The sequence below is a fragment of the Lagenorhynchus albirostris genome, chromosome 8 (assembly GCF_949774975.1).
Source record: "Lagenorhynchus albirostris chromosome 8, mLagAlb1.1, whole genome shotgun sequence".
NCBI classification, from domain to species: domain Eukaryota; kingdom Metazoa; phylum Chordata; class Mammalia; order Artiodactyla; family Delphinidae; genus Lagenorhynchus; species Lagenorhynchus albirostris.
In genome coordinates this window covers 95,129,050-95,155,094 of record NC_083102.1, presented here as the reverse complement: position 1 = coordinate 95,155,094, position 26,045 = coordinate 95,129,050, and the positions used below count along the sequence as shown (strand labels likewise).

Below are 26,045 nucleotides of genomic sequence, written 5' to 3'. Positions count from 1 at the left end.
TATTGGCCAGGGAGAATCTTCCTGTCAACTACTAGCTTGTCTCAGGACCTGGGGGCATGGTGGGGCTGTCACAGATCTAGTTTCCAGGAGCTAAAGCAGAACAACATACAAGGGGCAAAATTATTCATGTGGAAATCTGTCAGAAACCAGCCAAGACTCTTTTTTGCATGACTCATACTGTCCACACCACTTCAGTCAAATTCCTTAATCAAAGCAACAAGAAAGAAACTTTATACTAGAAATAAGCCCAAACAGTGCTACCTCAAACCTTGACAGAAAGTTTATCTAGACCAGTACAAACGCAATAGAACTTGCTGCAGTCGTGAGAATGTTCTCTATCTGCATTTTTCAACATGGTAGCTTTTAACTATATGTAGACATTGAGCACTTGAAATATAGCTAATGTAACTGAGAAACTGAATTCTTAATTTCCCTTCATTTTAATGAATTAAAATTTAAATAACAGATGGCTAATGGCTACAGCAAACTTTTCTGTCAAGGGCTCTGTGAGCCCCACATGGTCTTTGTTGCATATCCTTTGTTTTTTTTGTTTGTTTTATTTTGCTTTGACTTGTTTTAATTTACTTTATTTTCACAACCCTTTAAAAACGTAAAGTATCCTTAGCTGGAGGGCTGTATACAAACGGGCCACAGGACAGATTCGGCTTGTGGTCCATAATTCGTCCACCCCTGACCTAACCTCTCAGAGCTTTTGAAAATCTTTGTTTTTAATATTATTAAAAGTAATCATTACTATCATCCCAGCGTTAGATGTGTTAGTGGCCTTTCTTCTTCTAATAGAATTTTCTGCAAACTGTGTTCCGTGGTACACTCATCCATTTTAGGTTCTCTCCACAACGAAACAACTCTGTTTAAATAAGCTGTGAAACACTCAATACTAAAATGCTACTTTTAAAGATTTATAATGCACATTAGTATATGAAGGCTCTGATGAGTTGATGCAGAATATTGGTTTTACATTGATTTGGGTCTTCTCTACTTATTTGACCACCATGCAGGTGGCATGCAGGGCATATGTGTGTGCAAGAAGAAGTGTGTGTAGGTATTATATGCAGCATGCATAGCTACACGATATGTGCATGTGTAGGTGTGTACATGTGAGGGGGGAGGAGGTTTGTAGCAGGTGACACGTATTAATATTCGGAAGCAGGAATGTTCTACAGAACCCACTCTTGAGAAACACTTGCTGAACAAGCCTGATGATCAAAATCTTTCTCTCAGGGCTCAGAGCAGAGGCACAGGCAGTAAATAAGTGATACTCGGGAGAAGTGGGAGGATTTATTCCTGTTGAACTAGTTTAGAGAAGCTGTCATTAAGACTTTTCAAGAAGGGCTGGTGAGGTCAGCTCTCCCTGGAATGTTCACAGATTTAAACAATGGGGTGAAAGAGGCTGCTACCTGGAAGGATGCCCCACGGGCCCCTCAGGTGGCCAGAATCAGCTTAGGTCCGCGCATCACGCAGAGCAGGCTGTGAGACGCAGGGAGACGGCTGGTGGAAATGGCTCTGAAGGGACTTTGGGGACCCTTGGCAGAGCAATTAAAAGTCACAAGACCTCTGTGAGGAAAAGAAAGTTCTTGGTCGACTTTAATTGAGGAAATGGAGAATGGCCTGAATTCAGTAGAGACCGAACAACAGATTTTGAAAACTTAGGAACCCTAACTAGTTAACAAGGAGGAAATCCTGCCCTGAGGGCAGGAAAATTGAACAGCTCCATTGCTCTGCTAACCTTTGGAGAAGGAAGCTGGGTACAGAAATGGCACTCAATTCAGGGGCCTTCAAGGAACACTTTCAGCTTCTCTGAGAACCAAATTCCTAGATCGTCTTGTTTGTTTTTAATTTTCCAAGATGCTGAAGAGACAGAATAAAAGTAGAGTCGATTCACTGAAAACGCCTGGGTTTGAGTGTGGTCAGGAGAGGAGCAAAGCATCTTCTGCAAAGTTCCTCCTTCCTTTAGGATATCTGGAAGCTGAGCTGCCACTTTCTGAGGACGTGACTTCATATATTTACCTCCTGCTAAAGGCATTTTCTTGTCTGCATCTTGCCTAGGGAGACTGGTATTTTTGTTCTTTTCTGCAGATGTTTATAGTAACATTCTGTCTCTACAATGGCCGAGTTATGCTCCATTGATTTCTCCTCTTGATGACTTTTAATAACATTTGAGGGAAATGGGTGGGTGAGTGAACAATTTTCCTTTCTTGGTCCAACACAGATGGTGGATAGCTAAGCCCATGCCTGCCTCTGCTCTCCACATCTGCTGAGGCTGCCTGGGCCTCGGAGCGTGTTGCTCTGTGCCTGAGAGAGCCCAGTAGCTGAGGATGTGAGCCTCATACACTTGGCCTGTGGTTGAGGTAGGTCCAGTGGGCAGTGGGGATCCAGTCAGCTCCACGTGAAGGAGCTGGACGTGTGATATCAGCACACATGCCTCCTCTCACAGACAGCTGTTTAACCTTTCCTGCGAGTATTCCGATTTTGAGAAGAATCTAATGAAGATAGAAATTCCTTTGCTATATAAAGGGACCCATTTCTGGTGGTGACATTTCATGTCTACTTGCCTCGAGCACTCATCAAAGGCCCTCATAGATGTGAACATCTGAGCTACTGATCCTGAAAGCCAGAGTGAAAGAGAATGCCGGTGGCCCAATGTCAGGGCCGAGTGGTGTTTCTTAGCTGGAAGCAGCAGTGGCGAATGAGTGGCTGGCACGTTTATCAGAGCCCATGATGGGTACGGCCAGAGCAGCGGGAGTACCAAGTTTAAACAAAGAACACAGGATGGCCGTGGGGCCGGCTGAGGCAGAATTCCCACTTCGACACCAAGACAGTCTTCTTGCTTTGCTGAGTTTTACTACTGTGATGTCACCGAACGCTGCCGACAACAGAACTGTTATATCGCTAATGAAAGGGCCTTAAAACTAACTGAGGGACCCCATTATGCCAATACTGGAGCTTGTCATAAAAATCATCAGTCACCGATGCCTCTGAGCTTGAGTCGGGCCTGGAGGGAAAAGAACTGTGAAATTTGGGTTCTATTCAGTTGTTTTGATCTGGACTTCTTTATGAGTAGAAAGAATGAAATTGACCATATGTGACCTTGTATTTCAAGGGAATCAAATCATTCAAACGAGAGAATTTAGCCTCTTGCCTAACAATTCCTCCAGTTCTCTTCAACGCCACGGTAATGGACCGAAGCCCTGCGTGGCTACATTTTACTAGCGTTTAGAGGACTGTAATAGTTGCATTGTTTCTCTGGTTACACCCCAAAATGCATTGCAGATTTCCTCAACTGAAATCACTCCCTGCCATTAATATGTTGTTGGAATAAAGGGCTGATTTTGGCACTGAAACTGCACCACCAGCGGGAACAGCATCAGGCAGTGAAAGCAGCCTGACTCCTTTCTTCCTGTCTTCACAGGATGACAGATATTCACTGAGCGCCAACTATACACCAGGCATTTGCACTAGGAACTGGAAATATGATGGTGCCCTAAAAAAACGTGTCACTCTTGCCCTTACGGACCTTTGCATTGCTGGTAGGAAATATGCTTTTCTTTCGTTTCCTTAACTCCAAAACATATCATTTCATTTACAGCTTCTTGGTGGCAGGAAATATTATCCTGGTAAATGATGGGTCAATAACAGAAGGTGGCCTTGAATCAAAAAACTAAATAAATGCTCATGGAATTCTACATAGGAGTTGAAAGAAATATACAAACATACAAAACAATCCTCTCTGTATAATATACGCGGGAATGTTCAGAACACCCAGACACAGGTGAGGCTCTTCTCTGTGTGTGTGGAGGAGAATGAGCTCAGAGACCAGGGAGGGATACAGGGGATTTCAGCAAATGTTAATATTTAATTTTTTAGCTGGGTACTGTGTACACGGGTGTATATAATATATATACATAATTATATGTACACGTAAAATGTATATAAATGCATCTGCACATGTATACACACATCCATATACAATACACAGAATATTTTGAAATACAATTTCCATTTTACAATTAAATTTTAATTGTAAAATTTCTCAATTAAAAAGCTATGGCTGAACAGCCCCTGCAGAAAATCAGGTACGGGCACTGAGAACTAGTGGGACTCACCTGTATCTGCTCTTCACTACACCCTTATCCCCAAAGACAATTCTCTGAAACACACCTGTCTATTTCTTTAATATTTTACTTTTTTTTTTTTTTTTTTTTTGCGGTACGCGGGCCTCTCACTCTTGTGGCCTCTCCTGTTGCGGAGCACAGGCTCCAGACGCGCAGGCTCAGCGGCCATGGCTCACGGGCCCAGCCGCTCCACGGCATGTGGGATCTTCCCGGACCGGGGCACGAACCCACGTCCCCCGCATCGGCAGGCGGACTCTCAACCACTGCGCCACCAGGGAAGCCCATATTTTATTTTTTTATACTAGTCCCTGCTCCCTTTCTTTCCCAGATCTGTATCTCTAGATAGTTCAAAGCTCCCTGGCAAGTGAGAGAAGCTTTCAAGGAAGCAGCAAGGGATAAAATCACCTCCTCTTTGCTCACTTACACCCATTTAAGAGGGGATGATGAGATGTCTGAGAGCATCCTTAAGGAGTACCCAGTTCAAAGAGTTCATATTTATTTGTTACATTTTACAAATTGCGGAGAATGGTGTAGAAGCTGAGATACAATGGAGAACTAACACTTACCATATGAGGGCCAGAGTGAACTTTCAGTAACTCCTTGGGATTTCTCAACTGGAAGATTCCCATGAAGTTTTGTGTTGGATTACCCTGGGGGGTAGGGGAGGGATTAAGTTGTTTAATTACTGTTGCCATTCTGTGTTTTATGCATTTTAATTAGTTTTAATTTTGTACTCTACCCTGAGTCAATTCCACCAAAGGCACAATTTTGAAAATAATAATGATAAAAACATATCAATTTTTCAAGTAAATGATTCTATGCTTGTCACAGCAGTGGAGAAATCTGTCAGAGCCAGACCATGGTATTTGTTCTGTCTGTTTTATGACTGTGTGAATTCTGAATGTCTGAGCTGTCCAAGACAGACATTGCATTTATCCAGACTTTAAACCTACCTTGACTTGTTTTATGGCTTTTTTTTTTTTTTTTAATTCTGACTTCCTTGCAGTTAGGAAGTCAGAATTTCTTTTTTTTTAAATTAATTAATTTTGGGCTGTGTTGGGTCTTCGTTTCTGTGCAAGGGCTTTCTCTAGTGTGGCAAGCGGGGGCCACTCTTCATCGCTGTGCGCCGGCCTCTCTTGTTGCTCCAGACACGCAGGCTCAGTAGTTGTGGCACATGGGCCTAGTTGCTCCGCGGCATGTGGGACCTTCCCAGACCAGGGCTCGAACCCGTGTCCCCTGCATTAGCAGGCAGATTCTCAACCACTGCGCCACCAGGGAAGCCCCTTTTACGGCTTTTTAGCACAGCTGATGTATCAGCGAGCAATTTACTTTAAGACATCATGCATCCAAATTGGTATTTCAAAGGTTGATCTGAAATGCCAGAGTAGAGAATGCTAAGTGGTTAGAAGGCATAAGTTGGCTGGTAGGGGTTGGAGGGTAGAGGAATGGGGCATGGAAATGAAAAACAAATGAGAATTTCATAAACTGATTTCATTTGGAGGGCTGGGCTCACAGTGGAGATAGGGTCACCCAAGTATAGGCTTGGCGTAGAGGACTTCCAGAAGTGAGCACTGCCACGTGAGTTAACCCTCCTGTGTTCATAGCCTGGGCAATTTCTTCTCCCAGATGTTGAAACAAAAACACTTTCGTATATGTGAGAAAGTAAGCATATATGGTCTGACATGGTTTACTCATAGTCACAATGGGAAAGAATATTTGAAGTCTAGATTATTCTGGAAATCTAATCACTACAATTATGATTTGAACAGATCAATTATCTGATTTTGAAAAAAAAAAAAAGGTATGGGCTTCCCTGGTGGCGCAGTGGTTGAGAGTCTGCCTGCTAATGCAGGGGACACGGGTTCGAGCCCTGGCTGGGAGGATCCCACATGCCACAGAGCAACTGGGTCCATGTTCCACAACTGCTGAGCCTGCGCATCTGGAGCCTGTGCTCCGCAACAAGAGAGGCTGCGATAGTGAGAGGCCCGCGCACCGCAATGAAGAGTGGCCCCCGCTTGCCACAACTAGAGAAAGCCCTCGCACAGAAACGAAGACCCAACACAGCAAAGATAAATTAATTAATTAATAAATTCCTACCCCCAACATCTTCTAAAAAAGGTATGTATGGTATTAGGAGAAAATCTTTTGTGTTCAAAACTTGAAAAATCAGTGAGGTATTTACAAATGCCTATTATTTGGTTTTGAAAGTGGATGTGACACTTGGGAGCTACCTGAGTCCCAGAGTGGGTGATGGGTCAGCAGACAATAATGAACAAAAATGTGCAGATACAGAGCTCCCTGGGTCCCAGCACTTGATAGTGACTCTGGAAATAGGTACTGCAATTATTCCTATTGAACAGATGAGAGAAGCTGAGTCAGGTAACTTAGCCAAGGTCACACAGCTAGTAAGAGGTATAGTTGGTATTTAAACCTAAACAATAGGCCTCCAAAGTCCATCTTTTTTAACTATTATACAACAGTTTCTCTCACACTAAGCTTCCCTTTTGTTAACTTGCCTCCTCTCTGCCCCTCATCACCATTTCCTCCTGATTCTCTCTATTTTTTTCTCTTCTTACCTCTTCCAGAATTTCCTCTGGCTCTATTCCTACCTCTGCTTCTTTTCTGTCTTTGTTTTCCATTTCCTCACTTTGTTCTTTCTTTTATGGTCTTTGTTTTTCCCTTATTCTCTGTTTACGTTTCTTTCTCCTTTAACTGACTTTCCTACTACACGTTCATGGGTGTGCCTCTTTCTTCGATGTCCTTAATAGTCCTTTTCTGTAGAAATAAGGAAGGCATGGTACATAGTCAATAAGGCTGCTTATTGATCTAGCATTAAATGTGTATATGTGGTATATACACAGAATGCTCTACTATATGGACTTAGTATTCTTTGATTGATTTAATTTAAAAAGAGATAATTCTAATATCTTCTACTTCTAAAAATAATGCCAGTAAAGATGACTATATAATACTTGATAGTTATATTACACTCCTATGTCTTTTCCTTTTTCCCTTAGTAAGTTAAAAAAAAAAGGAAAGAAAAGGAATTTTCATCCATGATCTAGAACTCATTTAGAAATCTGAGTATACATTTTATTTGACAAAAGTGGATTTCTCCTTGTGAGATGGTGATGGAATACGTGCCTTTTCAAAGAGTTAAGAACCACTGCTGCCCAGGAGACAAAAGCATAAATGTATTCAGAGCATATATATGACCAGGTAACCTTTAAGGACTCATATAAATCTGAGGTTCTATAAATCTAGGCAAAGTAACTTAGTGCAGGAACATTAGCATTAGCTAGACTTTGCCAGCAATACTCTAAAATTAGACTAGTTCTAAATAAATCTGCCTACCTGCGTCCTAGAAGACAACTGGACAGACTACCATGTTCATCTGTTACCTTGGATTCGAGTTCATCTCAACAAATCCTCACCAGTGCCTTCTTGAGGGAGGAAGTGGGTTAAACATTGTGGCTACCAGGAAAATGAGGTCAGAGCTTCACCAACGGAAGAGCTCAAGGGTCAGGGTAGAGACAGAGCCCTGCGGTCCCCCAGAGGAACAGACAGTGAAGCGACATAGTCTCGCTGAGCTGTCCGCCCAGCAATTAGAGGGGCATGAGAAGCTGCACAGTGACACAACCACAAGGAAGTCATCAGCGTGAGTCATCTGCAAATACAGCCAAGTTCATGTCAGCTCCTTGCTTCAGCAGGTGGATCATTTATATTTTCCCTGGAAGCCATCCGCTGGTCTAAATGTTGTGGTTGAATTGGTTTTCTGTTGCAGGGGAGAAGCTGGCATTCCCAGAAGTAACTAGAATATGCCTGGACTCAGGCAGAGGTCCAGGCACAGGGAGAAAGACGGGGAGCTTTTGAAATTTCCTCTGTCCTACTGTGTACCAGCTGAAGTCCCACTCATCTTTCCAACGCTCTAATCCTGAGCGAAACATGCAGCTCTAGTGGGGTCACCATGGGGCTTCTTTGCTGGCTTCCCGATCTTTCGGTATTTGGCGGCTGGCAGTTAAAAACCAAGACGCAGCTGAGAAAGGAGAATTCATAACACGCCTCACCTTTTCTGCACACTGTTAATTCCTCTCACATCTAATGTTTAACCAGAAAACATTTCGGCGGCTATTGAAAAAGAAGAGTAGTAACTATTGACTCTTTCCATGAACGACTTAGTCTGGGAAAGAGAGATCCTGAGATGGCAAATCCAAAATAAATAAATAAATAAATAAAGTCTGAACATGTGAGATTTAGGGTGGGGAGGCTTAAGGGAAGGCATGCTTTATCTACTTGAACACAAGTGTTGCAGCACTATGACAAAATGGAATTTCTCCTGTATGTATTTGTTTTCCCTTAGAGTTGGAGTCATATTTTTCTGGAAAGTTCTGTAGAATCTGGGTACAATCAAATAATAATTAATATTACAGTGGGCTTTAAATCATAAATATAGAGGAAAACTAATTCTCTAGTTAATGATTATAATGAGTAGATTAGCAATGGTACTATATTATTTTCAGAAATGGCAAAATAAAAGGAAAAATGAAAGGGAAGAAGGAATCACTTTGGCCAAGTAATTACCGACCTTGGTTTACATCTTACTCCCAGCTTGCAGTCTCAACGTGTGGCAAATTCAGCCTTTCATGATCTGACAACTGTTTTCGCTGAAGCAAGAGGACAAAACAGCTGGTTTTCAACTCCCGTCCAGTACAATTCTGCATGCTGGAACCATGCTAACTAAGTCTCATACCCCTTCGTTCTGGAAATGCTGAAGCAGCTCAGCCTGTTCTGGAACATTCTTTCCAGTTGCATCTTGTCATGGGCACTCTTATTTGACATCACCCAATGCAATGCCCCAGCGAAATCAAAATTCACACTGTCTCTGGGACTTCTGTGGGCAGCAGAGTCTGGAGGAAGGGAGTAGGGAGTGGGGTGACAGGAGAGGAACGCCTCACAAATTGGTGCAGAAGAGGCTGCGGACCGTTCCCTTGTGAGTGGCCTGTTTGCTTTTTCTCTGGCTCACGGTGGGAGGAACTGCAATTCCTCTTGACCAGCCTCGATTTATGACCAGCTTTTCCTTTTGCTTCAGGGAATGGGGTTCCCAGACAGCAAACCTCTGACTCTTGCCTAGTTTTCAGATAAAGACCCACTTTCGGACATCTGCCCGGCTCTTGGTGCCATTCTACAGAGCTGACTTTTCATGGTGATCATTCCTTTCTCTCACATATTCGTCTGTTACACCACAGAAGGCAGACCTATATGGAAAAGGAACCATCAAATGTGGGCTTAACCAACATTTAAGAGTAAATCTCTGGCCTGGAAAGACAAATACATGATATCACTTCTAAGTGGAATCTAAAAAACAAAAAATGGTACGAATGAACCTATTTACAAAACAGAAATAAAGTCACAGACGTAGAAAATAAACTTATGGTTACCGAGGGAGAAAGGCAGGGGGAGGGACAAATTGGGAGATAGGGACTGACACATACACACTACTATATATAAAATAGATAACTAATAAGGACCTGCTGTATACACAGGGAACTCTACTCAATACTCTGTAATGTCCTATATGGGAAAAGAGTGGATATATGGATATATGTATTACAGTGGATATATGTATACGTAACAGTTATACATATACATATATCCTAACAGTTGATATACGTATATGTATAACTGACTCACTTTGCTGTACACCCGAAACTAACACAACATTGTAAATCAGCTCTACTCCAATAAAAATTAATTTAAAAAAATTCTCTGGTCTGCCTGTGAAGTTGGGTGACAAGCACCGACCAGGCATGTGAGATGGACTTTTACTTCCCAGGATCTCACCCATGGTTTTTAACCTTGACTAGGACTGGCCATTAAATAAACACATGGTCAAACTCTCCATCAATTGGGCTACATAGCAGCTCATAAATATCTAACTGGGCTGGATTCTTTCTGTGGCTCTGGGTATGAATGCTTCTATCACTCACCAGCTACAACTGCTGCAATTCAGGAAAATGCCTCTCTCTTCCAAGGCTGGGAAAGTCCCAACTTGCGTCCAGAGGTCTCTCATGGCCAGTTACCTTGGGATTAGGAGAGATCCAAGCCACAAAGCCCCTCCACTGATGCCTTCCACCGTCCAATCAACATTTGAATGAGTGTATTCACATGTGTCGAGCTGATTGTAAAGCTGAGGCTCTTCATATTGTTTTGTTTTATGGAAAAGGAAACCAAAAACTTCCTGTATCAGTATGTTCAGTGTGGGTAGGCTTGCGAGACAGAAAATGGGGAGATTTAGCATTAAAATGTGAAAGCAGTACTTTAAAAATTGACTCAGATAAGTATGACCTTATTCAAATATAGGTTATAACTCCCAGGAGCATTCTAGAACTGATTTAACCCCACCCATCTGTTTTGGAGAAGTAACAAAGATCAGAGGTAATTGACAACAGGGCAGTAGTTTTGAAGAACTACCACCTGGCTACAGGAAGACCATGAGGACAAAAAGCCCTTCTGTCTCCCAGGCAGCATGAGTGAGTTTAAAAAGTGAAAGGGGGCCTGGTCTGCAAAGGCATCAACATCGGCTCTTCTGCTTGCACCACAGAAAACGTGAGGGTGTTCTGGGCTCTGTCCCGGCTTTGCTGCCACTAACTTGCTTTGCCGTTTTCTACTCATCCTGTGATTCCCCTGGACCTCATAACTGTTCATCGCACACCTTTATAATGAGGGTATTGTGCCACAAAAACTGCAAAGTATCTTCTCAAATTTGAGGGTTTAGTCTCCACAGTTCTTAGACGGAGTCAAGCAACACAAGGAAAGACTGATGGTTACATACACGTTTCTTTTCTTTTTCTTTCTTCTCTTTATTTCCACCAGAGACACTTCTGGTTGTAGAATCAGGGGAAGGTAGTCTAGGAAACACTTAATGAATCTTCCTGGTCTTCTGATCCTTTTCTGTTCAGTCTTCAGAAGTACTGGGGTGTGCTTTCGTGGGCCTGCTTCTTCTCAGAAAGAGACCCCAAGCAATCTGGATGACCTGGTGGAGAACCACACCACTAGCGTAGATTAGGGACCATTCTTTTCAGGCTCTTCCTGAGGCAGGTCTGCACACCTTGCTCAAGCAACACAAGCTGCCTCTTTTCCCATTCTACCCCCCTTCCTTGTGCCCCACACTAACCTTCATTCTTCTCCTGAGGAAAGCTCCTTCCCATCTTAAAATCTCCAACCGATGGGATTACATCTGTCAGGGATGCTCCTTCTCACTCTTCTTCACCCAGGAATGTCCTACTCACCACTAAGCCTTGACTTCCTTAGGGAAGCTAACATCACTTCTTTAGGGAAGCTTTCCATAGCCCTCTGTCCTGATTACCGTCCTAGGTTCGGGACTCTATGGCATACTCTTTATTTCCTTCCAAGTGCTTATTGCAAATTTAATGATATAGTTTTGTGTGTAGGTATGTGTGTGTGATCCTTTATTTATCGCTTTCCATCCCTTCACTTTCAGCTTATGTGTGTTCTTAACGTTAAAGTGAGTTTCTTGTTGGCAGCATATTATTAAAATCTGTTTTTAAGAAATGCATTCAGTCACCCTGTGGCTTTTTGATTGGAGAATTATTCCATTTCCATTTAAAGTTCCACTTATTTGATAGGTAGAACTTAAAACTGCCATGTTGTTAACTGTCCACTCTCAAATCTCCTATTCAGTATTGTCCTAGAGTGTTATCCAAAGCAATAAGGCAAAAAAAAAAAAAAAAGAGGAAAGAAAGGAAGGAAAGGAGAAAGAAAGGGAGAGAAAGAAAGAGAGAAAAGAAAGAAAAGGTTTACAGATGGGAAAGGGAAAAATAAATCTGTACCTATTTACAGATAACATGATTGTCTATGTAGACAATGCCAAAGAATAGGGAAAAATCTTCTAGAATTAATAAGTGGGTTTAGCAAAGTTACAGAATACAAGTTGAACACACAAAAGACAATGTTTTGAAGTATATAGAAATATATTTCTATACACTAGCAATGTACATGGAAATCAAATATTTTAATAACAATAAATGTGAAATACGTTCCAAAATGAAATACTTAGAGATAAATTTAACAAAACATATGTGCAATTTGTAATCTGAAAACTACAAAATGCTGATGAAAGGAATCAAGTAAGAACTAAATAATTGGGGAGTACATATTTATGTACATATTTATGAATTGGAAGAGTCAACTTAGCAAAGACGTCAACTCTCCCAAAATTTATCTATGGATTTAACACAAGCCCAATCAAACTCCCAGCAGGATTTTTTGTAGATATAGACATACTAATACTAAAATTTATATGTAAAAGCAGGGAACCTTAGAACATCTACTAAAACAATTTTGAAAAAGAAGATAAAGTTGGAGAAATTATATTGAGATTTTAAGGTTTACTGTAACGCTATAGTAATCAAGGTAGTGTGATATTGGTGAAGAGATAGACACGTAGATTAATGGAACAGAATAAAGAATCCAGAGTAGACTCACACAAATATGGCCAAATAACTTTTTGACGAAGGTGCAAAAGCAGTTCAGTTGGGAAATGATAGCTTTTTCAACAATTGATGTTGGAACACTTGGGCATTCATATGTAAGATAAATAAATAAGTAAATAAAGAGAACTTTAACCTAAACTTCACACCTTATAAAAAAATCACCTCCAAATAGATCACAGATACAGCTAAAGTTATAAAACTTCTAGAAGAAAACATAGAAAAAAATATGACTTTGTATTAGGCAAAGCATTCTTAGACATGACACCAAAAGCACTCCCCATAGAAAGAAATGTTGGTAAACTGGATCTCATCAGTTAAATACTGTTACTCTGTTAAAGAAGTTGTTAAGAGAGTGAAAACACAAGGTATAGACTAGGAGAAAAATATTTGCAATCACGCATCTGCTAACGGATTTGTATGCAGAATATATAAAAACTCTCGAAACTCAGTAAGAAAATAAAAAACCGAATTACAAAATGGGCTAAGGTAACTCCCAAAGTTCACTGTACTTGAACGACCTTCTCAAACTATTTATTAATGAGTTAGATGAATCCCTGATTTCTGTGTCCCCCTTCTGCATTGTCTCTTGGTATAAGAAGTCCTTTTACTCATATAGCGTTCTTTTAGATAACCTTCACAAACGAATTCATTCAGATTCCATTTACACACTTACTATGTTTTTCTTCTTCCTTAAAGAATGATTGTGTGCACGTGTACATGCGTACGTGTGTTAACACCATGGGTCTTCTTTTTTCGCTTGTAAAGTTTTATTCAGAAATCCTTTACACGTTATGCAGAGGTGAAAAAAGGTAATGTTCAAAGCTTCCGTGCTGGTTTTGGGTCTGTGTGTATAGATGGTCGGCACTCCGGGGGCAAGGTACGGGGCTCTTGGGGTAAAGGGGCCTTCTCAACACCCCTGAAATTGTACCACGTGGGAGCTGTGTCCACTTTTCTGAGAATACCAGACATTTCCCTAGAGCAGAAGGACGTAGCGAAAGGGCACTCTCCATTTTGTTCTGAGAATGTAAGAAATTGTCTCACTTCAAAAGGAAAAGGAGAAATTAACCATTTAAGGAAAGTCTCTGCATCATTGATTGAAACAAGTACGACGACAGAACTCTCAGACGTCTGTGTGGAACAAATACCCTCTTGCAGGCTCAGTTTTCTTTCTGCCCAGGGAACCGCTGATGCCCCAGCCTCCTTTCAGAGAGGAGGGGCCTGAGGTTTAGGGAGAAATGAGTCAGCGAGGTAGGGGGCCTCCTTCTTGTCAGCCCAGGGGGCTGGACTCTCACCTGGAAGGCCCTGCTGGTGCCCCAGGAGATGCACTGGGAGCCTATCCTGTGGCTGCTGGGGGAGGGACCACGGAGGGAGGGCAATGGTCCCCACCCAACCCCCAGCCTCTGTGCGAAGGAAATGCGCTCTCTGTGTCCCACCCAGTGTTGCTGCGATGATTAATGAGCCCGCCAGCTCCCGGAGTCCTTCCTGAGCTGGCCTGGAGCTTTTCCACAGGGACCGTGGTGAGCATGTCTCAGGCTCCCCTGTCTCTTTTCACTTCCCGTCTGATCATTTTTCCGCCTGCGCCAAGCTGCCTTCTTGTGGATTTGTTGCATTTTCTTTTTCTTTCAAGTTTATGTCTCTTAAATAGATAACCACCAGTCTGTCGAAGAAGCGTGACATCCGTAAACATGCATCAGAGCCCCGGGGATGGGGATACAGCTGATTATTATATCGATGGTGACAGTAAAATAACTTGAGATGTAAGCAGTGAATTTCCAAAAAGCTGAAAACACTGTGTATATAATCAGTCATTTACTCCCAAAACAATCCAGGAAGAGAGAGAGCATATTATATTTCCTCCCTTTCTTCCTTCCTTCATCCCTCCCTCCCTTCCTTCCTGCTTTCCTTCTCTCCTACCCCATCTCTTTCTTTCAATAAATGGAACATACTGGGCACCAGGCATTTTGCTGTATACGATACACAATAAAGCACAAAACAATTGAACTGAATGAGACTGGGGAAACCCATCTGCCTATGCAGCCCAGTGAGTCAGGAATAATGTGAACAGTAAGAGAGTTTGAGGTCAAGATTTTAACAAGTGGGCAGAGCACAGGGAAAGGAAATCTTGGAACCTGCTTCTCAGGCAGGAAGCAGACATCACCTGCGAAGGACTTCCATGGGTTTCCTGCCTTAGCCACTGCCGGGGTCAGGGACAAGGTTCTCATGTCTAGGAGAGGACTTGGAAGACCAAGATAAGGTACTAACTCCAAGTCCATTGGAGGACAGGTAGACCATATGAAGTAACCAGCAGAAGCAGGGAGAACTGAGATCAAGGCAGAAAAAGCAAACGTCAATGGCAAGGCCAATACAGGTGGAGGAGAGAGATCCAACCTGTGGGCTACATGGGGACTGACAACCTTGAACTTCATCTGTGCCCTGCATTCCTGGAAAGCAGAGACAGATGAGAAATCTTCTCATTTTGGGTTTCAGGAGACAAGGACCACCTGCTCTCCATATTCTGAGACAAGACCCACCTCTACCCTTTCTAAGTGACTATAAGTCCCTGTTTCTTTGCCTCTATGGAACCCTAGGCACCCTTCCTTTTCTTTTAGATGATCCTCATGAATGAACATTCTCCCATAAGAGCATTTTCTTTAGGTGTCTGGTGCATTTTGTCTTTCGCAGGACCCAGATCAAGTTACGGTTAGCCTAAAAACTCAAAGTGGAGAGGAATAACAAGTAGGCCAGCCTACAACGTGGCTCCGCGGTCTTCAGATTCTGGAGCTGGTGAGGTCAGCATTCTAAGTCCCAGAGCATGGAGACCTGGGCCGTTTGCTCTGTATCCTGCAGCCTTCAGGATTTGCTTAGGAACCAGAGTAAGGCTGAGCATTGTGTAGTGGCTCCAACGTGAGAATACATCAGAGTTACCTAAAACACCCCAAGTTCCTGATTCAGTAGGTCTGAGGAGGGGAGGGGCTTAAGAACTTGCCTTTCTAACAAGTACCCAAGTGACGCTGATGTTTCTGGTCCAGAGACCACACTTGGAAAGCCACTGGGGTAGTCAATGCTAGTAGAACCATCTGTGAAAACTCTAAGAAGACGAAGATCAAGAAAATGAAGCTAATTCTCAATAAGAAGAGAATGCCTTTGACATCCATTTCATAGGATTGTAAGGCTCACAGGCATAGATAATGTATGTGCATATATCTATGTACATTATCAAAAGCTATACAAACATAAAGTATTTTATATTACCTTCAATATATGGGGTTCTCTTGAATACTTCCATACCACAGTCCTTCCTTTTAAAGAATTAAGTAGTAGTTGCCGGTGTAAATCACTGAGTTTAGGAAATGCAAGCTAGGGGAGGAGTCGTTGGCATTTAGGATGAATGAACGGTATATTTCATGGTGGAAGAGATGAAGTACTTGATCCTCTCTCAGTTTCTCGGCTACACTGCTAAGGATGACTGACACTTAGATATAAATCACCTTGGAGATTCCCAGTGTATGTATGAGTCAGTCATTCAGTGTTGGATACACTGAGTTTTACATTCACGCAGAACAGCAGCCGTTTGTCACTGCCCTCCTTGGAACATTTTACACCCTCAGAGTCCCATAGGGTGCATCCTTGCATTGTACTTCTATTTAAAAAATGCTATTCTGAAGGTGTGGCTGCCGCTATATCCAACCTCAGCGCCTCTTTGCAGCTCCTACTGCTGGTTTTAGCATCTTTAGGGGAAAGGCCCTGCCAACCCCTTTAACTGCTACCTTGTCAGAGGGAGACATTGCCTGTGCCTCTTACATACAATTGCTTGAGAAACTGGCTCTTCTTTCCTTCTTCCCACCTCCCTACGCTCCTAAGTATAAATCAGCAGCCACAGTCACCCCATTTCTTTCTTAGGGCTCAAATGCATTAAGCCTATCAGAAAATGGAAGACAACCCCAATTCTTAAAAAACCCAAAAGAAAGATAGCCAGTGCTAATTCTCTTGAAGTGATGTGAAAGTTATTTTCCCCAATTACCTACTAGGTAGGCTCCAACCATTCTGCTTTCTTTAAGCCTTTTCCTAAAAGTCTTAACTTTTTCTATAGAGAAGAGTCATTGTGGTACAGTAATGGGAATTCCTCCCTCCTTAGCACTGCCTGGGGCAGATCAATCCCACAGTCATGTCCGCCCTCAGTTCTTTCAGAATCAACTCTGGGGAACATGGTCTCATTATCGTAATAGGACAAGGAAAAGAAGGAAGGAAGGTTTGACCCAATATTCCTGGCTCTGGTCAAATGGGGATCTTCAACCCCAATAGCTCCAGCATGGAGAAGGGCAGGATAATCTTCTCCACTCTTGGATGGCACCTCTTTTCTCTCTTGTCTCCACCATCGAGCACAAAATGTCCTGGGACTTCCCTGGCAGTCCAGTGGTTAAGAGTCCACACTTCAAATGCAGGGGGTGTGGGTTCGATCCCTGGTCAGGGTACTAAGGTCCACATGCCGTGCGGTGCGGCTAAAAAAAAAAATTTCTTCAGATGAGAAACACAGTTATTCGCTTTCCCAAATGTGTCAGGAGGCCTTGTGAACACACGTCTCCTCTGATAAGACCACACTGTTGATACGCTTTTTGCATCGGTGACCTGGGCAGACTACAGATAGGCTCACAGAAATCATCTTTCTGACAACAGCTGGTCCTGAAAGCAAACCCTTGCTTAATTTCACATCCATGACGTTTACATAAATGTACGGTCTTACACAAATATCAACCTCTTTAGGTCTCAAGTCTCAAACAGAAGTTAAGGGGCTAGGCTACACGATGTTTAAAAAACGTTTCTTTTAGTTCTGCAGAGTTTTCCTATGAGAATAAAAATGCATGGATTTGAGTTCCAGATCACTGATCCTTGACCCAGCTTTAGTTTGTTTTTATGTGTTCATTTGTTTGTTTAATGACTGTACTCTGTAGTTTATAGTACGATATATATAACTGTAGCAGATTGAACAGTATGAAGTTTGGCTTTGTAGGTAAAAATGGTTGAATATTTTCTATGGTTCAACCTAATATATTTTAGTAAAGATAATAAAAAGCCACACTTTAAGTGGACTTGAATTTTTTTATTGAATGTTATAGAATCAGGTTTTAAATTGGACATGATCTCTTAAGATCTAAGACATTTTTAGCTCTCACTTAATGTTGAAGAAATCTCTTTGTCAGAAGGAAATTGATATATTTCTTTTTCTTCCTTTCCATTCTTTTTCACTTCTGGGAAATCTAGATCCTCTAGCCTGAGCTGATGGCCTAAAAGATCTTGTAAGCCTGGAAACTCTCAGTCAGTAACTGGCTTACAGGTGCATGGAATCTTGGGTGACTTTTCTTTGGCATGGAAGTTCAACCTATGGAAACATCCATACTTTTCTTTTTTCATAAGTCACACTACATTAGCACAAAAACTCAGGAACTGACCAGAAATTTCAATAGCACTGGGCTCAGCGTTCTCTCTCTAACCATCCATTTCTCCCTTTCCTCATGTCTTCACCAGGATGTACTTGCCCTAGTGGGCTGAGATGCTTCCCGGCAGGCCTCCAGCCAGCCAGCTCACATCTGTCTTAATTTCTTTGGCTTCCTTCCCTTCTGCTGGAAGGATTTGTTTTAAAGGTCTAACAAATGGGGAAAGTGGGGTCCATCATATAGAGTGTGGTGCTAAAAGCACAACAAAACTACCAGAGGATGTAAGGGACCAAAGCCATGTGGGCCCGTGGTTTTGGAGTGCACTCTGTGTTTTTACGGATTCCTGTTGGCTTCATTCTTCAGCTGTAGGAGCTTAAGGATACCTCAGATTGATATATTAATATCTCACCTTTCAAGAGGAACTGTGTGACATCTTTGGAATGTTTCAGCCAGAAATCTCAACTCTCATGCTGCTCAAGTCTGTTCCAAATGGAAAAAAATGGAATTTTGATACTTATCCCCTAATATCGGTTTCTTTTTTGTTCCTGCCACATCCTGTGTACTCTTTCGATTCTGGACTAGTGTTTGTAGGAAGGGTTGATTATAAACGATCATTATTTTCCTAGACAACTAAAAAGAGTTAGTTACTTTGGGGAATTAAATCAGCTGAAATTGTACACAGCAACACAGATCCCCATACAGAGCTGGGGTACTCACTCAGAAAGAAGGAGGCGTGCCAAGATGGGCTATCATCTGAGAGGCAGTACTCATAGCCTCAGGGCCCCGACTGCTGCCCTAAGTTCTTAACTGGCTTCATACCTCCAGTGTCCAGCCCCGTAAAGCCCATAGCTCCTTCCTTGGTTAATCTTCTCCAAGCACCAATGTTTTCTTGTTATTCCACAGCTTAAAGACTTATCCTTAAAGACCATATCCTGCCCTTCCCTTGTTACGGAGAATGGGTGGCCTTCAGCTTGGACTGGAATACAGTATAGGCCGTCTTTTCCCATGTTAGCATCCAAAGATCAACCATTCCACTCGTCCATCACAAATCTGCAGCACATTCAGCTCCCTGTTTATTTCTTTATTTTTTAAAATTTATTTTATTGAGTATAGTTGATTTTCAAAGTTGTGTTAATTTCTACTGTATAGCAAATTGATTCAGATATATATGTGTGTGTATATATATATATATATATTCTTTTTTATATTCTTTTCCATTATGGTTTATCACACTATATAGAATATAGTTCCCTGTGCTATACAGTAGGACCTTGTGGTTTATCCATTCTATATATAATAGTTTGAATTTGTTAATCCCAAACTCCCAATCCATCACTCCCTCACCCTCTTCCCCCTTGGCAACCACAAGTCTGTTCTCTATGTCTGTGAGTCTGTTTCTGTTTTGTAGATATGTTCATTTGTGTCAAATTTTAGATTCCACATATAGTGATATCATATATTTGTCTTTCTCTTTCTGACTTACTTCACTTAATATGATGATCTATAGTTCCATCCATGTTGCTGCAAATGGCATTATTTCATTCTTTTTATGGCTGAGTAATATTCCATTGTGTGTGTGTGTGTGTGTGTGTGTGTGTGTGTGTGTGTGTACCACATCTTCTTTATGCATTCATCTGTTGAGGGACATTTAGGTTGCTTCCATGTCTTGACCATTGTAAATACTGCTTGCAGTGAATTCTGAGGTGCATGTGTCTTTTCAGATTATGGTTTTCTCTGGATTTATGCCCAGGAGTGGGATTGCTGGATCATATGGTAGCTCTATTTTGTGTTTTGTAAGGAACCTCCATACCGTTTTCCACAGTGGCTGTACCAATTTACATTCCCACCAACAGTGTAGGAAGGTTCCCTTTTCATGGAGCTCCCTGTTTAGAGACGAACGTCCACTTCAGGTACAATTCAGAAACTCAACCTCAAAGCATTGCTGCCAAAAATATGGCAGATGGTAGACATCGTTTAAGGCTTATACCCTTCATCCACTTTTGCAGGTCCTCTACCCACTCGTAAGCTAGGTTACCAAAAACCAGTGCACATGTTTGGCTCTCTCAAGAAAGCTTTCCCAGAGAATCATGACTATACTTGCCTTCATTTAAGGAACGCTGCAATATCAGTATTTGAAGAAAGGACTTGTGAATCCCATGAAAGTACAGCTAAAGATAGCATTCCTGTTTCCTCCACATGTGTTATGTGGCAAGTATAACGGCCAACTCTCGGGCCAGCACTTTTTTTTTTTTTTTTTTTTTTTGGTATTAGGAGTGTTGCTGACTCCAGTTTGGCTGCCCCCCGCCCCACCTTCCTTTTTTAAAAAACTCATTTATTCCTCACCTTAGTTACTCGGGTGTATTTCAAATAATATTGTAAACCATCCTCAATTCTTTCTGAAAAAATGGTAGGTTACCAGTAAATACCCGAGTCTGACCTTCAGTTGGACACCAAGAGACAGAAGAGTCAGGTCTCCAATGTCAAAAAAGTGCTCCATGTAGCACCGATCAGAGCTGATGCCTCCTTGACCACATCACAGCCTCGGATGCTCTGAGCCTCCTCTCAGGATCCTTAGCTGCCCATCCTATTTTCTCATGGGTCCCATACTGCCCCACATTCTTTGCTTGCTTTGGCCCCTGTGGGTAACTTCATTTTCAATTCAGGTGCTTTCTGAATCCCTCCTCAACCTGACTTCTAAGGTTCAGTCATTTGAACTATTTAAACTAGCCTGCATAGGAAGGAACTTCTCTTATTGCAGCATTTTTCAAATTTCAGTCAATTGCATCCTGCTTCACATCTGTATCCTTAGTTTGCTTAGTATCTTTTCTTAAATTCCCTCCCTGTATTTCCGATTGGACCTGAAATACAGAGTTGAGTTCATCATTATTTTTGGTTCTTGACAGACTCTTATCATCGACACAATCAAGGCTTACATTTCCTTATTTTGTTAATCACTTAGTTACTTCGAATATGTAATAAGTGTCTGTAAACCACCACCCCAAACAAAAGCCAAGATGTTGACAATAAATCCAGCCCTATGATCCCCTTCCACAACCTATCCCCTGACCATTGCCCCCTGAAAGGCATCTTGAATCTTGTATTCATTGTTCAGTTGCTTCCTTTAGTACATGGTCTCATTTCATCAATACGTACATCTAAAATGTGCATTTTTAAATTTTAATTGTTTTTAACCTTAAAAGAAGAATCTAATGGCATGTAATCTTTTGAGTCTTGCTTTTTTCACTTTATATGACTTAGATCTATCCATATTGTTCTCCGTGGCTGTAGTTCATTCATTTTGACCATTAATATAATATTCTGTTACATGAATTCACCACCATTTATTTTATTCATCTGCTTTCCTGCCATTGGGTATTTGGGTGAGTTCCATGATTTTGCTGTTGTTAAGAGGGCTGCTGTGAACCTTTTTCTGCGTATCTCCTGCATTCAAGGGCTAAAATGTATCTTGGATATGGATACACAGGTGGGATGGTGGCTTGTCAGAGCAGGCAAATGTTCCATTTAAGGAGGCAATGCCAAACTGTCTGTTTTCCAGAGCAGTCACACCAATTTTTCTGCCACCAATCACTACAGGTAGCTCTGAATTCACACCCTGCTCAGTACTTGTGAGTGTCAGACTTCTGAGTTTATACCAACAGGATAGGTGACAAGTCTCACTTAAATATTTTTTAAAGGGAAACTTTACATTTTTAACCATAAGTAGAAAATTCATATCACTTGTTATAAATAGGAAACCATGAAAATAAATAAATAAAACAAAACCAAAATCATGTTCAAGATCATCACTAGATACTCCTACCTACTGAAAACAATTAGCCTGAGGTCACCTTTTCCTTTATTAAAAGGGAAAGCTAGCAGGTGTTAGAGAGCATTAACGATTTAACAACAAACTAAGACAGTCTGACTGAAAGAGCATTGAAAAGGAAGTGACTTTCTCATTCTGCGACTTACAGTATTTAACTTTGAATACTCTTAATTCTTAAAATCATCTTCATTGTCACCCACACATTTGCCCTAATTTGGTTCTCTGCTGTATTTCCTTAAATAATCTCTTGTGAATCACAGCCAATCCCTGAGTGATCCTGTGAGGTTCTGATGCACTGTTGACAGTGTCAACTTGTAATATGGATCTCTTTGAATAAATTCCTGTTACATTTCGTATCAGCAAACAGTTCATTCCTCGGCTGGACCTAAAGAGGACAGCAAAGTCCGTTTAGATTTTACATTCTGCTTCAATAGTTAAGAGATTCGTGTTGTACTTGAGGGCTCTTAGTTGAATAGTCTCTTGTCTGTCTGAACTGTTTCTGATCTTTCTGTCTTAGTTTTAACATTTTGTATCACGTGTATTTTAACACTGGAAGCTGCCTCAAGTGTCTTGGATGTGTTATTAAATAAACTATGCCATAGAAAAAAGAGCTTCCACTGTGAATGAAAGAATGAATGTGAGTGAAAGCAGTGATCAATACTACTTTGCATCATTTTTAAACTATTGTGTATGGTTACCTCATGCCTTTCCACCTAGATTATAAGCTGCTAGAAGACAGGAATTACCTGACGTTAAGTGTATGTGTTCCTTGGTCCGTAGCACAACATTGGATGGTAGGCATCACATAAACACTTGTAAAGGAGTGTGTTTAAGTGGCATACGTTCTAAAGTAATGGCAGCAAAGCTGGAAGTGGCAATGATCTCAGAAGGAGGTTGCCAAATTTTGCTTGAAGACTCGAAACTGTAATTCAAGGCTTTATTTAAGTTTAAGGAGATAGTTGTGTAGTGAGAAGGACATATGCTTTGATAGTCAAAGAAACATGGGTTCAGGTTCAGTTCGGCCAATGATCAGTTGTGCCATCTTGGGTACATTAATTAATTTTCCTGGTGTGAGTGGTTAATCTATAAAATAGGACTCATGAGTCCTTCCACACTTGACTAGGTTAAATAAAGGCAAGACGTGGGCTACAGAGCAGATGTTTAAATATTGCTCATTTCCCCTCCTCCACCTTCTCTGAAGGAATTGTTTCCTATGTAGATTTGAACTTCAGAGAAAATTTCTGCTCACACCCAATAATAAGCATTCATGTTAGCATCAGTTTGATTATACACAATGGATTCGAGTGCTGAGTTTTCATTGCCTTGATGTATGACATCAGGCAAGCATTGTCTTATGTTGTGATAGGGAAGGACAAATCTGACTCCACTTTAGATTTTTTCCCTTAACTTTTTGCTTTGTGCTCTGTTGCCTATGCTTAGTCATGCCGTCTCTGCACCTTTTGTAAAAGAATGTCGCCTATAGCCTGAAATATATAGGATAACCCATTCTCAAGGTTCTGACCTTTAAGAGTCCATTCATTTAGAGATAAGAAGTTGGAGAACAGAAAATAACATCTGTGTTTTTGGAGGTTTACAGAAACAGCATGAGCTGACCTACCTAGACAGCTGCAAGAACAAAGGATTCTGACACCAAGAAGTCTACAACAGCCAACCTCATCCCTCCCTCACCTTGCCTGTAAAAGTGCTTTGCTGAAACACTTTGGGGACATCGGGGTTTTGGGGGGCAGAGGGCACAAGCCACCTGTCTCCCTGGTTGGCCCTTCAATAAACCTTTCACTGCTACAGACTCTGATGTTTCAGTTTGTTGGGCCTTACTGTGAGTCGGGCATAAAAACTTGCATTTGGTAACAAAGTCAGCTATCCTTAAATGACATCTGGGTGATCTGTCATTCTCCTGAGATCAAGCCTTATAAAACAGAATGAGGAAGGCCTTCTAAAATCATGTTGCCTTCCCATGCAATAGAACTGCTACAATACTGTTTTTCTTCGTAAAACCAGTCTGTCAGTTTGCTGGGTGACAATTCTGCTTCAGCTCTGAACACTCAATGTTCCTTCACCTCATACATAATCAAGGATAAAAGATATTCAGACTCGTGTGGACACTGCAGCTCTCCCAGAGGATTCTACTGACCCTGAGAATACGTGCTGGAAATGACGGATAACATTTGCGTTCCGTGTGGGATAGGGCCTTGCATACTCCAAGACACCCTGATGAGGAGGCTGGAGAATGTTATTCAGACGAGGCCAGCATCAGATCCTGGGCAAATCAATGGGGGTTCTTGTAAGATATGAATCACGTCCATTATTTGACCCACACTTAAGATTCTGAGTCTGTCAATGAAGTTGGTCAAATTGGCAGAAATGTCTGTTCTGGTCTCTGTGAACAGTGGAGAAGTATAAAATTGCTCTGAGTGGAAAATTCAACTCTAGCAGGAATTACGAGTCTGCAGCCAACACCACCAAGCAAACTGAAAACCAACCAGAATATTAAAAAAACAAATGACCACAAACCATACAAAATGTTCAGGTCCGTGGTATAAAGAAAAATACTCCAAGGACTCCAAAGGTCTGATTTATTAAAGACTTCGGTTCTCGCAAATGCATAAAATTGCACAATGACTCATAGAAAATCTGTCCCTCAATGCATTTTGCACCAGGTAGAAGATATATGAAGAAAAACCCCATTTATATAAGGAGCCCATGATCACTGTGATTTATTAGGCAATTTCCCCACATGCAATACTGTGTGAACACCAGGCCCAGCATGGAACCCTAACCAGAAGAAGAAATCAAGATGAGGCCAGAGGGCCCAGCAAATGTCTGGATTCAAAGGCATGTTTGTGTGCAACTTGGCAGCAAGGAGAACAAGTAGGGAGGTTGGAAATCTTAAAGAAAGAAAAACATTTCCTCTTGGGCTCCAGCGACTAGAGAATGAAGGTTTTCCCAGAGACCATTCATTCCCAGCTAGCTCTCTGGTCCTACAAAATATTAGGGCCTCACCACATCTCCACTTTCTTCCAAAGAAGGCAGAGGTGGCCTGATCCGCTGTGGACTGGCTCCCAGGGGCCTTTACTGGAAGTGTCTGTTCCCCTGTGGGCCCCCCTTCCCTGAGATGTGCTTCCATCGTGCTGCTCCGGAAGATTAAGATTTACACTGAGCTGCACTGAAATATTATGGCTTAGGGATGCAGAGGCAGGGAAGAGGGTACTAGATGATGCTGCTGAAGTCATGTTGGCTGAAAACAAAGTGTGAATTTTACTCTAAAAACGCCTGAAACCACTCCCTCTGTGATCCTGGATGCTACATCTAAAATGGAGCCTGTTTGGGATGCTTAAAGTGCATTAAGGAAGTTTCATTTAACCAGATGACTAGGAATAAGTCGTGACTTTCTAGCTAGTTTCATGGAGTGTTGCCACGTGGCATATTTCTGTCTCCAGGCACTCGCAGAATATTTAAATTACATGGCTGGAACTCAACATGAGATGATATTAAAAAGTTTAATGAAAGCTCAAGGTGGGCTTCCATGGTGGCGCAGTGATGAAGAATCCACCTGCCAATGCAGGGGACATGGGTTCGAGCCCTGGTCCGGGAAGATTCCACATGCCGCAGAGCAGCTAAACTCGTGCGCCACAACTACTGAGCCTGAGCTCTAGAGCCCGTGAGCCACAACTACTGAACCCGTGTGCTGCAACTACTGAAGCCTGCGCGCCTAGAGCCTGCGCTCTGCAACAAGAGAAGCCACCTCAATAAGAAGCCCGTGCACTGCAACGAAGGGTAGGCCCCACTCGCTGCAACTAGAGAAAGCCTGCACACAGCAGTGAAGACCCAACACAGCCCAAAACAAAATAAACAAAATAAATAAATAAATTTTAAAAAAAGAAAGCTCAAGGCATATGCCGCCTTATTTCAGGCTTGGTAGTTTGAATGTCATGATGGAATTCTGTCTACTATGTTGACTACAGCTGTAGAAGCTGGTGGGCCTCCATGTCTCTTCCTGTACCTCTGGCCTTCTCCTGCGTGTTTTCACTGTAGATGCTCAGAGAATGAATGGCCTTAGTCTCAGGCTCCACTCCGTGTTTGATTTTTAAACTTGTGGCTGCAGGTCAATGAGACCAGGATC

General features: G+C 41.9%; 1 protein-coding gene across 2 annotated transcripts in view; it reads left to right on the top strand.

The window, feature by feature from the left end:
- The window catches only part of C8H7orf25 (chromosome 8 C7orf25 homolog), a 198,965-nt gene extending 175,258 nt beyond the window's left edge, over positions 1–23,707 (top strand). Inside the window, exon 4 of one of the 2 annotated variants that reach the window (XR_009542067.1) lies at positions 23,502–23,707. The gene's annotated coding sequence lies outside the window, so the exon portion shown is untranslated. Of the gene's footprint in view, positions 1–23,493 lie in introns of both variants that reach the window. The other variant, XR_009542066.1, reaches the window with a different exon arrangement.
- Positions 23,708–26,045: the final 2,338 nt, after the last annotated feature.